The sequence below is a fragment of the Dendropsophus ebraccatus genome, chromosome 1 (assembly GCF_027789765.1).
Source record: "Dendropsophus ebraccatus isolate aDenEbr1 chromosome 1, aDenEbr1.pat, whole genome shotgun sequence".
NCBI lineage: Eukaryota > Metazoa > Chordata > Amphibia > Anura > Hylidae > Dendropsophus > Dendropsophus ebraccatus.
The window spans coordinates 92,541,396-92,560,955 of record NC_091454.1 but is presented as its reverse complement, the minus strand read 5'-3'; the positions used below and the strand labels follow the sequence as shown (position 1 = coordinate 92,560,955).

General features: G+C 43.5%; 1 long non-coding RNA gene across 1 annotated transcript; it reads right to left on the bottom strand.

The window, feature by feature from the left end:
* Window positions 1–345: 345 nt before the first annotated feature.
* LOC138775441 (uncharacterized) lies at window positions 346–4,248 on the bottom strand. Its single transcript, XR_011360560.1, has 3 exons — window positions 4,049–4,248; window positions 821–904; window positions 346–495 (listed from the first exon to the last, which is right to left on the bottom strand). It is a non-coding gene; the product is annotated as an uncharacterized lncRNA (long non-coding RNA).
* Window positions 4,249–19,560: the final 15,312 nt, after the last annotated feature.

Genomic DNA, 19,560 nt, shown 5'->3' with positions numbered 1-19,560 from the left:
ACGACCAGGAGTGGGGAGGGGTAAATGCTGAGTCACGACTGAACAGCAGAACACTCATCATTTTGACAGGTGTTCTGCTCCTCTACAGTTTATAGATTGCCACTAATTGTCATGACCAAGGGTTATAAGTGGTGATGTTGTGCATCCCCGCTTAACTCCCTGATGAATAGACAGTAAGCAAGAATCTGTATAGAATGCTCTGCACCCAGCCCAGTATAAAAAGAGTTAAGTGACATTAATTTAAAAGTGACCCCCTCTTAATACTGAAATATGTTTTACATTTATTGTTCTGGGAAAAGCCATGTACATTTTTTTAAACAGTAGAGTACAGCAAACTGACCTTGGTGAACTGAGATTCATTACAAACTGCAAAATTTGAAGAAAAATTTTCCTTAAGTTCGTAAAGATGGTGGGCACACACACGTAACAGTACCATAATCCAATGCATTCGGCCAATCAGCTGCAAGCCTCCCCCTTGCGATGTCACTCTTCCTCCTTCATTATAAATACAGGAGTACACCATCAGCCTGCTATTAAGCTCGCATACATTGAACAGAGCAGACACATACAGTATTCAGAGAAATTATACGAGAGAGAAGAGAGGCAGGGAGAAAAAAGGGAGAGAAAGAGAAAAAAGAGAAAGTCGGGGAGATGCAAGGTTATAGAATATTTATTAGGTATAAGTGAGGGATAAAGGAAAGTGTGAGTAAATTAACAGTGAAATCTGCGTAGCTGGGAAACTGCTGCAGTCACTTTGTGTGTCAATACATAGTGTCCACCACTGTCAACAGATCTGCGTGATTTTATAAGTTTAAATCACCTGTCAGCAGGGCCGTTGCTAATATCTCCTAGGCCCTGGTTCAAGAGGTCAACTTAGGCCTCCCCCTTTCACGACCAAGCGATGCTATGATAGAAGAGAAAATATTATGACCATACATATTACCGCCATACTGTTACTGACCAAATCCTTAATACCAATATTACCAATACCAGTATATAGGAAGGAAATATTGCCACCACACAACAACAATCACCACCATATTGTTACTGACCAAATCTAATAAAAAAAGTACCAGATTACAAGTAACAAATACCACCACATACTGACTAATACCACCACATACTGACTAACCCCACCACATACTGACTAACACCACCACTACTATTGTATAATGCTCTGTACAAAGACCAATATCCAAGATTAGAAAAACAGAGCAACTTTCTTGCAAAAACAGCATCACCCCTTTACTCAGGTGGTGTGTGGTATAACGTCACAGCCCCATTCCCTTTAGTAGAACCAAGCTGCAAAAACCACACCCAAATTGTGGACAACAGTCATGCTTGTTTTTGGAAGAAAGTGGCCATATTTTCGTAAGCCTTGATAACCCCTTTAGGCTGGGTTCACACTACGTATATTTCAGTCAGTATTGTGGTCCTCATGCTGCAACCAAAAGCAGGAGTGGATTAAAAACACTGAAAGGATCTGTTTATACAATGTTGAAATTGAGTGGATGGCCGCCATATAACAGTAAATAACTGCCATTATTTCAATACAACAGCCGTTGTTTTAAAATAACAGCAAATATTTGCCATTAAATGACGGCCATCCACTCAATTTCAACATTGTGTGGACACTCCTGGTTTTGGTTGCAATAGGAGGACCACAATGCTGACTGAAATATACGTAGTGTGAACCCAGCCTAAAGCAGCGAGACTGTATGTAGGTGGTATATTTTGTTACACAGAAATTTTGTATTGTACTAGAGGCTGTCAGGATCTACATATCATAGAAACTTGTAGTGAAGAGAAAATTGCTATGTTAAGCCTTCTGAAAGGAGAACTAAAGGGATGTAGTGTATTTCTAGTACACAACCACAATATAAAGGCAACCTTCGCTATAAGTATGTAAATTGAAGAAGGATAAGCTTTAAAATATAACTTTTATTTCTATTAGTAAAATAGGTATCCAAAATAATTCAAAAAGTATATACAAAAGACAACAAAAATCTCCATAAAATATATGTATATACTGTCACACAAACCCCACCAATATGGTTGTGGGAAGCCCTAACTAACGAGACTAAAAGTATTGTCACCATAAGTCCCTGTCCGTACAGTCAGTATTGTGTACAGTCATATAATGAATGGTAAATACGGTTTCCTAATGCCCAAAGATACCAACAGGCAAGGTGCCTCAAAGGTATAGGTATCGGTGGGGCTCTAACCAACCGATTTCCACAATACAGGACAGGAAAGTCACAACCATAATGCCAAATTGTCTGGCCCTGTCACCTGGCTGTGTATGACAATCGAGTCCCCTATGCATATCACAACACCTAGCCCTACGCGTTTCACACACCAGTATGGTGAGATCATCAGGGGCTGGATAGGTGGATATGTACTCATATGCAAATACTAATCAATGTGCAGTGCAAAAATTTAATATGACGCAGCACACATATAACAAAAAGGATGATGTAGGGCAGAGACCCCCGTAGCTGGGTACTCACTGAACCTTAAACGTATAGCGTTCGCGGATTAGGTCCTATGTTGGCAGTGGCTGACACAGGACGCTGAGTAGGCAAAAAAACAGGATGTTAGTTTCCCATGACTACCACCTAGAGTATAGCGCAGTGTAATGGAGGCATAGTACTTACTCTATCCACGTATTGCTATTGGTATATAGGTGAGAATTATCCCATCAGTATGCCTACCTGTGAGAGTAAGAGTTAACCATATTAGCTGTGATAATCCCTATTAGCTTACATGAGAGATGACCACACAGAGTTATGGGTACTACTTACAGATCTGGTCCTCCGCCCGGAGTTGTCATCCCCCGACTCTGCAGTGGCAGAATGCCGGGAGTGCTAGCCGCGGTCCCGTATTAGTAGCGGGAGCGCGTGCTACGGGCGCGTCTGACGTCACAAACAAACCTGGAGCGCGCCAGATTCAGATGCTCCTCTCCCAGACACGCCCCCCGTGGGATTAACCACAATAGTAAACAAGTGGAGAGGAGCCCTGGCTGTCAGAACAGCGCTCCAGGATGTCAGTGATTAATACGGGCATGATATTAATACACATCACGCTCCTTATGTGTGCTGCGTCATATTAAATTTTTGCACTGCACATTGATTAGTATTTGCATATGAGTACATATCCACCTATCCAGCCCCTGATGATCTCACCATACTGGTGTGTGAAACGCGTAGGGCTAGGTGTTGTGATATGCATAGGGGACTCGATTGTCATACACAGCCAGGTGACAGGGCCAGACAATTTGGCATTATGGTTGTGACTTTCCTGTCCTGTATTGTGGAAATCGGTTGGTTAGAGCCCCACCGATACCTATACCTTTGAGGCACCTTGCCTGTTGGTATCTTTGGGCATTAGGAAACCGTATTTACCATTCATTATATGACTGTACACAATACTGACTGTACGGACAGGGACTTCTGAAAGGAGAGCATATTTAACAGCTGTCTAATAGCAAAACTGTCTTTGTCGCCAATAGCAAGCGATCAGAGCTCAGCTTTTATATCTCAATGAGCTCTGGTAAAATAAAGCACTGCTCTGACTGGTTGCAACAGGTAACAAAGATACTTTTCCTATTAACATGTTTTTAATTATATCTGCCAGTATCCTTCAAGTAAACATACATTTAACATTGCATTCAACCATGATTACTTTAATTGTAAGTGCTATTACATTGTATTATTTTCTTATCTAACATTTGCTAGGTCTATTTCATTGATTTAGTTGCATTTTTGACCATTAAATTCAGTAAGTTTAACTTCATGTGAGCAGTTTCAAATGTCTACACCAAAACTATTTTGGAAACCATGCAAGCTCTTTATGAATTTGGAACATAACCAACAAAGTATTTTAAATTTATTGCACAAAATGTCATCAGTTTTCCATTAAAGAAGAAAGAAAAGTCATTTCCTGAAATTTTTTCCAAGTATTTAAATAACATATTTCTAAAGTTAAAGGACAACTCTGGCGTTTTTCTTTTTTAGCTTATTTAACACACATTACAAAGTTATATAACCTGATTACAGTCGACCTCCGTCCTCTTCTCCCAGGCTGTGTGTGTGTCTGTGTGGTTGTTTTTTTTAGGTCCCGCCGGACTTGTCCTTTAACCTCCATTTGCCATCTCTTGCCTAACCTAACATCAAGGGGAGAGAAACACTACTGCTCTTTGGGCTGTATGGTACTTGTAAGTACTGTCCAGGTCATATACTACCTAATAGACCGTTGCACTATAGTTACAAGGTGTTGCTATAACAACAGGCGTAAATCCTCCCCTCCTTGACGCACCAAGCCATCCCGAGCCACCCATGCTCGCACATAGGGCGAGCAGGGATACAGCAGGCGTATATCAAGGAGAGGGGGAGAATCTGTGCCTTCTTCCTGGCTTAAGCCCCTACCAGACCCTTTGTAAATGTACCCCTCAGTGTGCAATGAGAAGTTACGCGAAAAAATGCAACTAGGAGTATATTTCCATACAGTGCATTTCCCATTAAGACAGATTGCCTTCAATGCTGCAGACCTTGAAGATGTACAAATATGCTGCACTTCTATGTGTTGTCAAAGATCAATATTAGTTAGCTAGTCATGTTGAATAAAAATTACTCATCTTTAACTGGAGATCCCCTAGGGGTCATTCTTGGTGTCAGAAATGAATCAATAAGTAACAGGCCTTGCAAACATTTGTCACTTTCTTTTTTAGTATAAAAAACAAAGCCTTAGCAGTATAATGATTGGAATAAAAAAAAGCCTCATAGTGGATTATGAGCTACCTAAAAATTGCTATTTTTAGAGGAAATCCTAGTTCTTCTAGTGCCTTGACCAATGTGCAGTTGTTCTTATGTACCTTTTTGCTTTGGGGGAAAAGTTATCACATGCTTATACTTAATACTTGCATTAAGCAGTGAGACTTAAAGAGATACTCCGACAATTTTTTTTTTTTTTCAAATCAACTGGTGTCAGAAAGTTATATAGATTTGTAGTTTATTTGTAGTTTTAGTCTATTTAAAAAATATCAAGTCTTCCAGTGCTTATCAGCTGCTGTATGTTCTGCCGGAAGTGCTGTATTCTTTTCAGTCTTACATGGTGCTTTCTGCTGCCACCTCTGTCCATGGCCAGACAGCAGTAGCAAATCCGCATAAAAAAACTCTCCTGTTCTGGGCAGTTCCTGTCACAGACAGAGGTGGCATCAGAGAGCACCATGTTAGAAAGGAAAGAATACACCATTTTCTACAGGACATACAGAAGCTGATAAGTACTGGAACACTGGAAATTTTGTAAGCATAGAAACATAGTAGATTGTCAGCAGAAAAAGACCACTGGGTCCATCTAGTCTGCCCTTTTTGTAATTACTTTCTTATTATCTTAGGATATATGTATGTTTATCCCAGACATGTTTAAATTATGTTATTGTAGATTTACCAACCACCTCTGCTGGAAGTTTGTTCCAAGCATCTACTATACATAATTCATAAGTAAACCAGATAACCAGATCATTTTATGAAATCAATTTTATATTTGGAATTTATAATTTAGTGTTTTACTCTTCTAGATGTAATTGCATTCAACTGAATATGCAACACAAAATATTATTGTAGTATTTCCTATACATTTTTTCTTGAATGGCAGTGATAATAAGAGCTGACAAATTCTATTATGTTTAATAAGTATATTATGCTATTTTGTTGGTTGTGGGGCTTTACTTCTAATGTGAGAAGCCTTCCGGTCTCATGCATCAATAAGGCTCCTGATAACAGAGCCCTGGCTGGTGGCATTGCCTCAAATAGAGATTTTTTTCATTAGAGTAATTTATTGCTTTCATTTTCAAATTGACCTTTGTTCATGTAGAGTTTCAAATCTTTCTGTATCCTGTTCTATTTTTTTTATCTTTGTTGTTCAATTTACATTAGTAAGACTTTATGCAAATAAATGTATTCATTTCGAATATCTTGTTTCTAGTTATTCTAAACTGTGCTTAACACAGAGGTAAGTCTAGTATGCATGACGTTAGAAATCTACACATTTACATAAAGCAGGCCTCTTAGGCCCGTATGCAAATCCTATAGAGAAAGTAAATAAAAAATAAATAAATACATAACTGTTACAAGTTTATCTTAAAAATTCCAAATAAGATAAGAAAAAAAATTAGAGGGAAGGGCACCATCTGCTGTAGTATATCACGGTCTGGATGATAAACCAATCCTTTAGAGAGTTGTATACCACTCACCTTATTGTGTTGTGCTAGGTGATAGGAACAATTCTATCAAATGCTTAACAAGTAACACAGCAGCTTTTATCGGGGTAATCACACCTGATACCATCAGAGTATATCCAAGGAATGCAATGGTTGTCTACTCTAGACCCACAGAACTAGTGCCCTCTCCTCAAGAGTAGCGCAGGTGTTCCAACTATAATATTTAAGGGTGCTAACACACACGGCCGATGCGCAGCAGATAAGCAGCAGATACGCAGAAAATACGCAGCAGATTTGATGGTACAGATTTGTTGTGTTCAGTTATTTACATTGAATCTGCTGCGTATCTGCTGTGTATCGCAGCAGAAAATTCACTGCGATACGGTGTTTGTGTTAGCACCCTAAAACCGCATATGATATGTTGCCAAATAAGGTATACGTTATTAACCTCCGATATATAAAAAAATATACTTTAATAAAAAATGACAGCAACGCATTTCAGCCTTTACGTCACAAACAGGCCTTTCTCAACCAGTTTGTGACAATTTTTTTTTATTAGGGTATAAACCCACACGCCATATATGCAGCGTATTTACTGCTGCGATACGCAGCAAATACGCAACAAATACGCGGCGCAGATTAGATCTAAATAATTGAACACAGCATCAAATCTAAACCATCAAATCTGCTGCATATTTGTTGCGTATCTGCTGCATATACGGTGTGTGGGTTTGTACACTTAAAGTATATTTTTTAATATATCGGAGGTTAATGACGTATACCTCATATGGCAACACATCATAAGTGGATATATTAAACCGCAATGAATCTCATGTGGTTTTAAATATTATTGTTAGAACACCTGTGCTTCTCTTGAGGAGAGGGCCCTAGTTCTGCGGGTCTAGAGCAGATAACCATTGCATTCCAAGTAAGATAAGAAAAATACACAAAATTGTAATGCTAATTTTTGTAGAAAACAACATAAAAAGTAATTTAATTCACTGTATTCACTGACATTGTTGCTTTGAATGTGGGTCCAGAAATAATGATTTCTGTCTGATATAAGCATAAAGTTCCTCAGTATTTGATTTTCTATTTATCAATTCTACTGGATATTGGTAAACTAAAAGGAAAATACAAAGGATTAAAATCAGGGTTATCCACTCTTTTCTGGTGTATGTTTGCCCTCCTCCTCTTCTAACCCTCAGCATTTGAGTCAGAGAATGCATCAACATTTGTGATTATAACAATACCATTAAACATAGTAAAAATATACAACTTTGTATGACATTTTAGATATCAGCTGATTAAAAGTAATCTGGGACATAAAGGCCTATTGTATGCTGTTTGCTTTTGTAACTGTCTTGGTACCGGACTGAGGAAAGTGATAACAATTAGGTTAGGCGGGTTCACACATCTTGGTGGAGAAATTATCGATGAGGGTGTGGGAAGGGAGGGTTGTGCCAACATAGTTCAGAAAAAGGGGGCATAAAAAAGAGATCATGCAGTTTATTAGGCTTGACAAAAACCTGTTTCATAAGAGCCGAAGTCTGGGTGGTAGGAAAATCCTCCCATGGCTTTCACAGTAACACACTAGGAACCTGCTTCCCACTAAAGTCAGCTCTACGTTCTTTCATTCTATGTATATGCATAATTTCCTTAAACCATTCTGACGCTGTTGGAAGGGAGGTTGATTTCCACTTCCTCGGTATGACAATATGTGGAGCTACTAAAAAGAAGTGCAGGACATTTTTCTTATGTCAGCTGATTTGGCCTGGAAGCAGCAGCAATAAAAGGACTGCTGGATCATCCTGCAGCTGAACCCCTTCTGGACCAGGCTAATTTTCGTTTTAGTGTTTTCGTTTTTTCCTCCTTGTGCTTAAAAGGCCATAGCAGTTGCATTTTTACACCTACAGACCCACACGAGCCCTTATTTTTTGTGTCGCTAATTGTACTTTGCTATTACAGGCTGAATTTTTGCATAAAATGTTGCGAAACCATATATGTGAGGTGAAATTGAAAAAAAAAATGCAATTCTTTTTTTTGGGGGGGGCTTCGTTTTTACGCCGTGTGTCCTATGTAAAAACTGACATGTTATATATGTTCCTCAAGTCGTTACGATTAAAACGATATGTGACATGTATAACTTTTATTTTATTTGATGGCTTGTAAAAAATTCAAACCATTGTTGACAAAGATATGGTCCTTAAAATCGCTCTATTACCATGCTTATAGCGCTGTTATCCTTTGGTCTATGGGGCTGTGCGAGGTGTAATTTTTTGCGCCATGATGTGTTCTTTCTATGGGTACCTTGATTGCGCATATGTGACTTTTTGATCGCTTTTTATTAGAATTTTTCTGGATTTGTTGCGACCAAAAATGCCCAATTTCACACTTTGGTATTTTTTGCGCTTACGCCGTTTACCGTACGAGATCAGGAATGTGATAAATTAATATTTTGGAAAATTTTGCACGCGTCAATAACAAACATGTTTGTTTATTTATTTTTATTTATAAAATGGGAAAAGGGGGGTGATTCAAACTTTTATTAGGGAAGGGTTTTTTTTTTTATTTATTAATAACAACACTTTTTTTTTTTTACACATATACTAGAAGCCCCCCTAGGGGACTTCTAGTATATGCACACTGATCTCTGTTAGAGATCAATGCTGTATAGTTATATAGCATAGATCGATGAGATCAGTGTTCTATTGCTTTTGGCTGCTGCAGCCAAAAGCAGTAGAATGCCAAGTCGGGATCAGCGCCATTATGGCGCAGACCCCGGCCGGCACCAGACGTGGAGATTGCTCCTCAGTGACAACGTCACGGGGGGGGGGGGGGGGGGGGGCGATCTCCCCACTAGACACCAGGGATGGGCTGCAATAAGTATTCAGATGCAGCTATCAACTTTGACAGCTGCATTGAAGACTTAATTAGTGGGCACGGCGATCAGACCATGCCCGCTAATAGCCATGGTCCCGGGCTACATGCTGCACCTGGAACCGCGGCAATTCAGAGCAGGGTCGCCATGCGGCCCGTTCTGAATTCCCCCACCCGCACGAGGGCGTACAGTTACGTCCTCGTGCGGGAAGGAGGTAATACCAGAAATTGTGTGCGAAAGATCAATTACCGATCTCCAAAAGTCTCTGATGTGTCATAGTATCCCTTTGCTGCTCACATCTCCAGCAAACATCTAGCACCGTGGGATAAAGGTAAAGTAACAGTGCTGAAACTCTGTACTACCTCAACATTACTTTAAAATTAGTTTCCAGGGCTTTGCATGAAATTTGTGGCAAAAGTGAAATGACCTATACCAGTCACTGTTAACATATTCCTTATTAGGTTTGCACTCTCAAGCCTTTTGGAATGATAATTTATCCTCCTTTGTCGCACATAGAAGTTCATTATATATTTAGGAAACAGTATGTCGAGGTGGTTTAGATGTTGCACATAATGTTTCAAAGGAGGTAAGAGACCTATGAAAGTTCTCTTCTTGTTTGACAAAGTTATAGAAACGCTTACGTTGGAGATACTGTACTGCAAAGTAGGAGCAAGCAGCTTCAGGGACCAATGCTTCATAAGTAAGCAGTTAGGAAGAGGAGATGACATGGTAAAATCTGAGAGGCTTGTGCGAGAGAAATGGTAAGTATGGATCACCTACTGTGCCCAGAGGGAAGTCTGGATGTTGAACAATTGGTGTTAATGGACCATCATGGGTGAGGAGCTTCATTTTAGGTATATATTGCCTACCTCAAGCGAATGTGATCTGTGAGACAAGCAAGGGAATGGCAATATCTAGACGTGAGAGCCATGAAGGGGGTAACCAAAGTGCAATTGACAGTGGTAAAGAATTGGTGAAAGTCAATTACCCTTGTGAACACTGCTGCTAAGTAATATAAATGTAGATTAGAAACAGATAGACCACCCATGGGTTTAAGTCTAGTTAGAATCTTTTTTGCTATACGGGGATGGGAACGCATCCAAATGTATCGGGAGACGAGGCAGGAGAGCGAAAGGAAGAAAGAGCGAGGAGGTAATATGGTGATAGTTTGAAAAAGGTAGAGAAGCCGCAGAAGGGGTTTCTGTTAGGCTAGGGACAGGGAAACACAAGGACAGGTGAGCCCTGAAGCTGGCACCTGCCCCACTGTCCCTACCTACTTGCCTCAGATGCTCTAATATAGCAAATGGACAACTGGACGGCAGTCCCTGATCTCACTGAAGTGAAAACACAAAACAAGACAATACACAACACAATGAAGGGAAGTCAGAAGTCCGGGTCAAAACCAGCCGAGCAGCAAAGTACAAAATCGTGTCCAAAGGGGTAGTCAAATTGTCAATAGCAAAAGTCAGGTTACCAGAATATGAATACAGGGAAATGCTAGATCAAGTAACACTAGGGTGAGCTAGGTACTTTCACAGGCAAGAAACATGAGGCAAGTGAAGATACTTATGGAACTAGAAGTCCAAGCCCAACCCAGATACTGACAGCTAACTGGGTGAGTCAGATGTCAGTCACAATCACTCTGATCTCAAACACCTAGTGCTGATCTGCTGGGGGAGTGCAACACTGGACTCTGCTATAACCAGGAATAGCAGAGCAGAGAAAAATCATGAAAAGCAGTCTGACTGCTATGGACGTCGAGCTGAGCGCATGGCTCGAGTCCTAACAGTTTCATTTTGATTATGTTAACTCTCCCCAACAAAAAAAAATCTGTGTGGTCCGATTTTAGTAAGTCAGCTTTATTTATTGCAAACAGGGGAGTGAAATTAAGGGCAACAGTTTGTGAGAAGTCAGATGGGATTATTACCCACAAGGACTTAAATGATGTGTTTGTCCAAGTGAAAGGAAATTGTCTCCATAATGAAGGGATCAGATCTGAGGCGAGTGAAATATTTAAGGCCACACTTTTGGAATAATTAAACTTATGAGTGTCACTTAAACTAAAAGTTTGTAAAATTGAAAGCGGCAAGGGGAGGGATCTTTGAGGGTTTGTGATATAAAGTAGGAGATAGTCAGCAAAAGCTGAGCATTTTAAATTCAGGTCCCCGACCCTAACTCATTCCACAGAATTAGAGCCTCATATATCCTGTAAACGATATTCCATTACTAGGATAGCAGTGGAGACAAAGGGCACTCCTGTATCGTACCATTATTTATTGTGAAGGGTGCTGAAAGTGCTCCATTGACGCAATGCTTGTTAAGAGCCAGGATCCTATGAAGTATAACTTTGTTTATTCCAATCACACTTAAAACCAATTACACTCAAGACTAATCACACTCATGATCTGTGCTTCACTCATGATATTCAATCCCTTTCACTTTCCTGTCACCTGCATCTAAAAAAAAAATCTCTAAAATCCGTCCCTTCCTCACTGTCAAATCTGCCAAAACTTTCATTGTTGCTCTGATTCACTCCTGTCTAGACTATTGCAATTCCCTACTAACCAACCTTCCTTCTTCTAAACTCCCCCCTCTCCAGTCCGTTCTCAATACAGCGGCCAGGCTCATCTCCCTTTCCAGCCTCCATACAGATGCCTCCCCCTGTGCCAGTCATTACATTGGCTCCCTATTAAACACAGGATACAATACAAACTCCTCCTGCTCACCCGTAAAGCTCTCCACAACGCTGCACCTCCCTATATCTCCTCCTTCATCTCTGTCTCCTACCTCCTTATGCTCCACTAACGACTTAAAGGACACCTGCCACCCCCCGTGCCGGGGTGACAGGCTCCCGACCCCCTGTTAGATCCCCCTATACTTACCTCATCGCGCCGGGTCCCGCTTCCTGAGCCGGTCGGGTGACTGAGATTTCAGCACCCGAAGCCCAGCGCGCACGCTCACAGGAGAGTCCGATGCCCATAGAGAATGACGGAGCATCGGACTCCCCATTCATTCTCTATGAGCATCTGACTCTCCTGTGAGTGCGCACGCTGGGCTTCGGGCGCTGAAAGCTCAGTCACCCGACCGGCTCAGGAAGCGGGACCCGGCGCGATGAGGTAAGTATAGGGGGATCTAACAGGGGGGCGGGAGCCTGTCACCCCGACACGGGGGTGACAGGTCCTCTTTAAGACTAACATCCACCTTAATCCGCACCTCTCACTCCCGTCTCCAGGATTTTCGCAGAGATGCACCAGTTCTATGGAATGCATTACCCAAGACTGTCAGACTCCCCTCCAATACCCAAAGCTTCAAACGTGGCCTCAAAACTCATCTGTTCAAGCAGGCTTACCAGGTTCCCTCAATTGGTTCCCCACCACCACCATTACAAACACACACCAATTTTTAAGCACTTAGACCTAGACATGCAGGCACTGGTTAGTGACTGGTTCACCCACCCTCACCTGCACTGCCTTATTTATAAAGATGGCCAGTCCATTGTAACAATGAAGCACTTTGCCCCTCTGCCTTTTTGTCTCCAACCCCCTCCTAATAGTCTGTAAGCTGATGCATGCAAGCAGGGCCCTCACTCCTTATGTATATATATATATATATATATATATATATATATATATATATATATCTGTAGTGTCTTCTTTGTCTATGTATGTGCCCCCAGAATTGTAAAGTGCTGCGGAATCTGTTGGCGCTATATAAATAAAAATTATTAATATTATTATTATTATTATTTATAAGACCGCTTCCAGGAAACCCCAGTCCACCCGATCAAACATTTTCTCAGTGTCCGGAGAGAGCATGAGCAGCTCTGAGCATTTCACATGGTGTATGACATTTTAGGTGTGTTGTCACGCGCCTCTTTAGAAGGCACAAAGCCTACCTGATTAAGATGGACTAGATGACCCAGGAGTGGAGAAAACCGCAAAGAAATAAGCATGGCATACAGCTTCACGGTAACATTGAGGAGGGGTATCGATAGCAATAACTGGAATATTTTTTTCCCAGTTTAGGTATGACTGTAATATGAGCAAGTAAAAAACTGTGTGTGAAGGGAGTGGGAACCTCTCTCTATAGCATTAAAGGGGGGTCAATTCTGCCTGCAAAAGCTTATAGAATTTGGAAGTATAACCATTCAGGCCCAGGTTCTTTCCTTAAGGCATTAAGGAGATAGCTAGGGTTTAAAAGGTCATCCAAAGTCTGAAAGACCTGTACAGGGAGGCAGTGGAGGGCAGTTTAGATCAGAACAGAGAGAACTCAAAAAGCTACCAGAGGAACAATGTAGTATGGGTACTAATTTAGACAGCCTAGTGGCTGCTCATGGCAGGTAGGCAAGTAATATATTCTTCAGACCATGCAGATTTACACACTGAACGAATTTTTCCTGAAAAAGGGCATTCCAAACTGAATCCTTGCCCAGGTGCAGTAAAAGCTAGCTGCACCCCTGCTTCTGCATAATCTACTATTTGATAGAATAGTAGTGCACGCAGCAGATAATGTCTCTGGGTTTTGAGTCAGAAGCACTTGACGGTCACAGGGCTTAATGCGCCCTGTCTATCTTAATATGTGTCTGTGGCGGTTTGCCAAGTAAAGAGTTGAATATGCTTACTAGTAATGGAAGGAGATCAGCATTGCGTGTTACTTCTAGAAGACCTCTTATTCTGGTGTTATTTCTACTATTACGGTTTTCCAGGTCATCTAGTTGCACATACAGCAAGCGAGACAAACTTTCCTGCTTAGCAACTTTAGCTTGTAAGTCAGCAATTTCTTCTTGATTGTTAGTTTGAGAAGTCTCCAGCACATCCACTCTGTTTTGCAGTGAGGAGATATCAGTTTTGACTAGCTGCAGATTGCTTCTCCAAGCAGACTTCAGATCAAGGGCCATTGACTCCAGGTTACTTTTAGAGGGCAGTAAGGACAGCAGGGCTTGTAGTTCAGGATGTCCTTGTAGTATGTGTGTGTAGAATACCAGAGAGCAATTCCTGTGGCTGGGCTTAGAATGAAAAGTGTCCACAAGTGGTATTTTGTATGTTCTATAAGGTAACATGTAAACTGTTATATGTATTTCTCTGTATCAGTGTAACTGGCAGGCATAGAATTGGTTACACGCCTTACAAAGCAAACACTACACAAACTGTTAGGAAACAGTGACATCTACTATCTTTTTAGGGAACTGCTCTAGGTAGTGTAAGAAGCCCTAGAACTTGCTAGAAAGTGGGAGGAGCAAGCTCCTCACAAAACATAGCTGTAACAGGAAGTAGTGTTCAGTCAGTGTTGAGCTGAGTGCTCAGTGTGTACAGCCACTGTATAGTGCAGTTAGTGGCTGTTCTGTAAGCAAGCCAGTCAAGCCTGTTTGTTACTCAAGAAGGTTAAGGAGACAAAGGATAAAGTGAGATTATAAGATGAGCAGCAAGAGAACAGCTGGAGGTGAGACTCAAAAAGAGAGACTTGAGAGAAAGTTTGTCAGGTGCACCAGGGCCGCCATCAGGAATTTCGGGGCCCCATACAACCAAAGTGTCTGGGCCCCCCACATTAATAAAAAAAAAAAAAAAAATTGTGTGTTCGACCCACGCCTTGCTGGGAGGTATAATTTGGTTCAGATCAATTCTAGAGAACTGGCTCATATACCCCATTTTCCCCAGTGGCTTAAAATGTAACCTCTGTTATACAGTTATAAAATTATAGAAATTAAATGTGAACAAGGTGCAATTCAAATAGACACTTACTTGTATAGCTGCCTCTTGTGCTCTGTATGCAGTGCATTATATTCACCCTTGCAACGTACAATTTATAGCGTGTCTACAAGCCCAGCGGGGCTCATTATGATGGAGACTAAAACTTATACAAGAGTGGGGTAGGGGTTCCCCTGTATTCAGAATGCTGTTGAGTACTAGGCAATGCCCCGTTTGGGGTTATTGAATTTCGAGGGTCTGGGGGGGCTGTTTGATTTGTATATGTTCACCAATATCCCCCCCCCCCGGTATGCTCACACACATAGAATATGTTGATAAGGCTAATATAATGAGGCTGTTCCATGTTAGTGAGCATGTACAAATCATCCCCCCCCCCCAGGCAGACTAGTTTAGCTCACCCAAGCCAGTGATAGCGAATACATGGCGGTGAGAACGCTTTCTAGGAGATCCTGTTTGTGCAGCAGAGGTGTCTTTATCCTGCTCTGCATAGACCCTCGAAATTCAATAACCCCAAACGGGGCATTGCCTAGCACTCAACAGCATTCTGAATACAGGGGAACCCCTACCCCACTCTTGTATAAGTTTTAGTCTCCATCATAATGAGCCCCGCTGGGCTTGTAGACACGCTATAAATTGTACGTTGCAAGGGTGAATATAATGCACTGCATACAGAGCACAAGAGACAGCTATACAAGTAAGTGTCTATTTGAATTGCACCTTGTTCACATTTAGGTTCTACAATTCTATAACTGTATAACAGAGGTTACATTTTAAGCCACTGGGGAAAATGGGGTATATGAGCCAGTTCTCTAGAATTGATCTCACACACAGACACCAGCACACATGTATACAGACACCAGCACACATGTATACAGACATACAGACACCAGCACACCAGGGCACGATGAAGTTTGAACTTCTGCAACCTGGAGAAATCACCTGATATCACCTGCAGTCCTATGTAACACCACATAACACAGTGGTATCTCTGAGTACAGATAATGTAGTAGATTTCACCTCCAGTCCTATGTAACAGCACAGATAACACAGTGATATCTCTGAGTATAGATCATGTAGTAGATGTCACCTGCAGTCCTATGTAACACCACAGATAACACAGTGATATCTCTGAGTACAGATAATGTAGTAGCTGTCACCTGCAGTCCTATGTAACACCACAGATAACACAGTGATATCTCTGAGTACAGATAATGTAGTAGTCACCTGCAGTCCTATGTAACACAACAGATAACACAGTGATATCTCTGAGTACAGATAATGTAGTAGCTGTCACCTCGGGGCGCCCCTACTAAATGATGTTCTACAAAATAGAAAAGTGTCATACAGGGACTCACAGGTGACGTCTTCTTTGATCTGAGGCGTTACTTTCCCTTTTCCTCTCCATCCGGCCCAGACCTCCATGATGATTCCTTCCAGATATGTTTCATCCCCTTAGAACCTGCGAGAAACAATTTAGGCTCCGCACATTTCTAGCAACTTCCTTTCCTTTCTCCCCCCTGTAGGCTCCCATAGTAACTGCGCTGTGTGGGATGCCCCCTGTATGTAGGATTCCCAGCTGTGCCCCCATGAGCTAATAATGCCCCTAGAGGTGGCCCCCATGAACTAATAATGCCCCCAGAGGTACCCCCATGCACTAATAATGCCCCAGAGATGCCCCCATGAGTTAATAATGCCCCCAGAGGTGCCCCCATGAACTAATAATGCCCCCAGAGGTGCCCCCATATACTAATAATGCCCCCAGAGGTGCCCCCATGAGCTAATAATGCCCCCAGAGGTGCCCCCATATACTAATAATGCCCCCAGAGGTGCCCCCATATACTAATAATGCCCCCAGAGGTGCCCCCATATACTATAATGCCCCCAGAGGTGCCCCCATACACTAATAATGCCCCCAGAGGTGCCCCCATGAACTAATAATGCCCCCAGAGGTGCCCCCATACACTAATAATGCCCCCAGAGGTGCCCCCATGAACTAATAATGCCCCAGAGGTGCCCCATATACTAATAATGCCCCCAGAGGTGCCCCCATGAACTAATAATGCCCCAGAGGTGCCCCCCATATACTAATAATGCCCCCAGAGGTGCCCCCCATATACTAATAATGCCCCCAGAGGTGCGCCCATACACTAATAATGCCCCAGAGGTGCCCCCATATACTAATAATGCCCCCAGAGGTGGCCCCCATACACTAATAATGCCCCCAGAGGTGCCCCCATATACTAATAATGCCCCCAGAGGTGCCCCCATATACTAATAATGCCCCCAGAGGTGCCCCCATATACTAATAATGCCCCCAGAGGTGCCCCCATATACTATTAATGCCCCCAGATGTGCCCCCATATACTAATAATGCCCCCAGAGGTGCCCCCATATACTAATAATGCCCCCAGAGGTGCCCCCATATACTAATAATGCCCCAGAGGTGCCCCCATACACTAATAATGCCCCCAGAGGTGCCCCCATACACTAATTATGTCCCCAGAGGTGGCCCCATACACTAATAATGCCCCCAGAGGTGCCCCCATGAGCTAATAATGCCCCCAGAGGTGCCCCCATCTACTAATAAGGCCCCCAGAGGTGCCCCCATATACTAATAATGCCCCCAGAGGTGCCCCCATACACTAATAATGCCCCCCAGAGGTGCCCCCATACACTAATAACGCCCCCAGAGGTGCCCCTAAAAAAAACAAACATCCTACTCACCTAATCCGCGCTGTGCAGGCAGCAGCTCTTCCTCCTCCTCTTCGGGCTCCATCTTGCGAGCCGCAGGGACGGGACTTCCGGCAGACGTGATGACGTCACATCATCACGCCTGCCGGAGGGGCACATGATCACGGCCCGGCCTCCCATAGGCTGCTGGTATGAAGTGCCGGCAGCCTATGGGAGAGAATACAGGAGGAGGACGCTGACAGGTCCTTCTCCTGTATTCTGATCGCTTTAATGTTCCGCCCGCTGTGCGGGCGGAACATTAAAGCGATCAGTGCATCCCGAGAAGCTGCGTGGCCGCAGCTTTTCGGGATGCTCAAAAACAGGTGGCAAGGGGGGCCGTGCGGACCCCCCTAGCGTAGCGGTCGGGGGGCGGCGGCCGGCGGGCCCGCCGGGCCCCCCCCCCCCCGTGTCTCTTAGGGTCCGGGCCCCATACGGCAGTACCACTTGTACTGCCCTATCGGCGGCCCTGAGGTGCACCTTCCATAGTCAGGAAAGGGTCTGCACATCTACAGACTGTAGGAATACTCAGATCAGGTACCTAAGTGAATGGACTTGAATGTTTAGGGTAGCAGAGTTAACTTAGGCCTCTGTACCCCTATTTCTGAATACAGGGGGGGGGGAATTTACTGGGACCCCTGGATACTTCTAGGACCCAAAAGTTGTGGCCTACGGCCCGGCCTAGATACTTAGAGCAGAGAGTTCCCCAGCTGACAGGGAGGGAAACAGACTCAACCACCATTGGGTGAGAGGTCCTCAGGATCACAGTGCCCACCAACGTCCCACACGTACTGACAAACCAAGGTCTGAGGCAGATCATCTCACCACACACCACCAGACTCTCCACAAGCACAGTAACCCAGTCAGTAAGGCTGTCAGTATTAACAGCTGTATGCCACAAGACTAAAAACACCTGCAAGTTCATCAGTAAAGGAGTTATTGTTACAATGCCTCCCTCCTTGTCTCAGTGTTGTCTGGTCCACCTGCACCACACCACCATCAAGGGCCATATCACAGGACAGCAGTATTTGGGGTTGGCCCCAGGGGAACTACAGGTCCACACCACCGACCACCTTACACACAGGTGCAGCCTCCCTAAAAAAAAAAAAAAAAAAAAAAAAAAAAAAAACAACCTCTGCAGCAGCCCACAGAAGTAAGAGAGAAAACAGGGAAGCGCCAGAGAGTAACCTGTTCCTGTGGAAGCCCTCTTGCTCACCTGAGACCGTGACAAGTCATTGCCTAAGGCTGCAGTGCACCACAAGACCCAGCCATCCTGCAGGTACAGCACCCTCTCACTCTGCAGCCCTCAGTGTATTCCCTCACTCAGGAGCTCAGCGCTACACAGGAGAGGCATAACCACCTACAAGCCCAAAAACTACAACCACCATCCTCCTCTCCTCACCCTCTCACTCTCTTCCACACCCTAACACACTGCATGTGCTGCCTTAGATTGTGGCAGCAGTGCTTCTGTGTGGCCTAAAGACTGTTCAGGTGCATTTTGGCTGCTTTGGGATGGGCAGCAGGTGGGGGTCAAGGAAATATATGACAACTGGGGGGGGGGGTATCATTCCCATCTGAATTGCCCCGGTTATTCATTGGTGGTGCAGGGGAAGTCTCACTGTGCTGGAATGCCAGGGAGCTGACAAACTGCCTTGGGGATTGCAGTAGGAGTCAATGCAGTGGATAACTGATCTGCCCACGAGGTGGAGAGGGATTAATGCCTGCAGCATGTCTTTGTGTTGGATCAGCTGCTGTGCAGTCCGGGACGCATTGTTTTTGTGCCTCCTCCCTGTATGGCGCCTTGCCTGCAGCTCCCTGTGATCTCGGGAGAGCTGCTGGTGTGTGTGTGGGTGTGTGTGGGGGGTAAAATTAGCTTACACTGGGAGGGGCGGAGCTTGCCGTGGACATGAGCGGACGCGTCTGAGGAGAGCTCCTGCTACATCACCTCTTTTCGGGCGATAATCCTGCAGATATCCTGATACCATCACCCCAAAACTATCTCCGGGTGCATCTGAACGCCTGAGGCA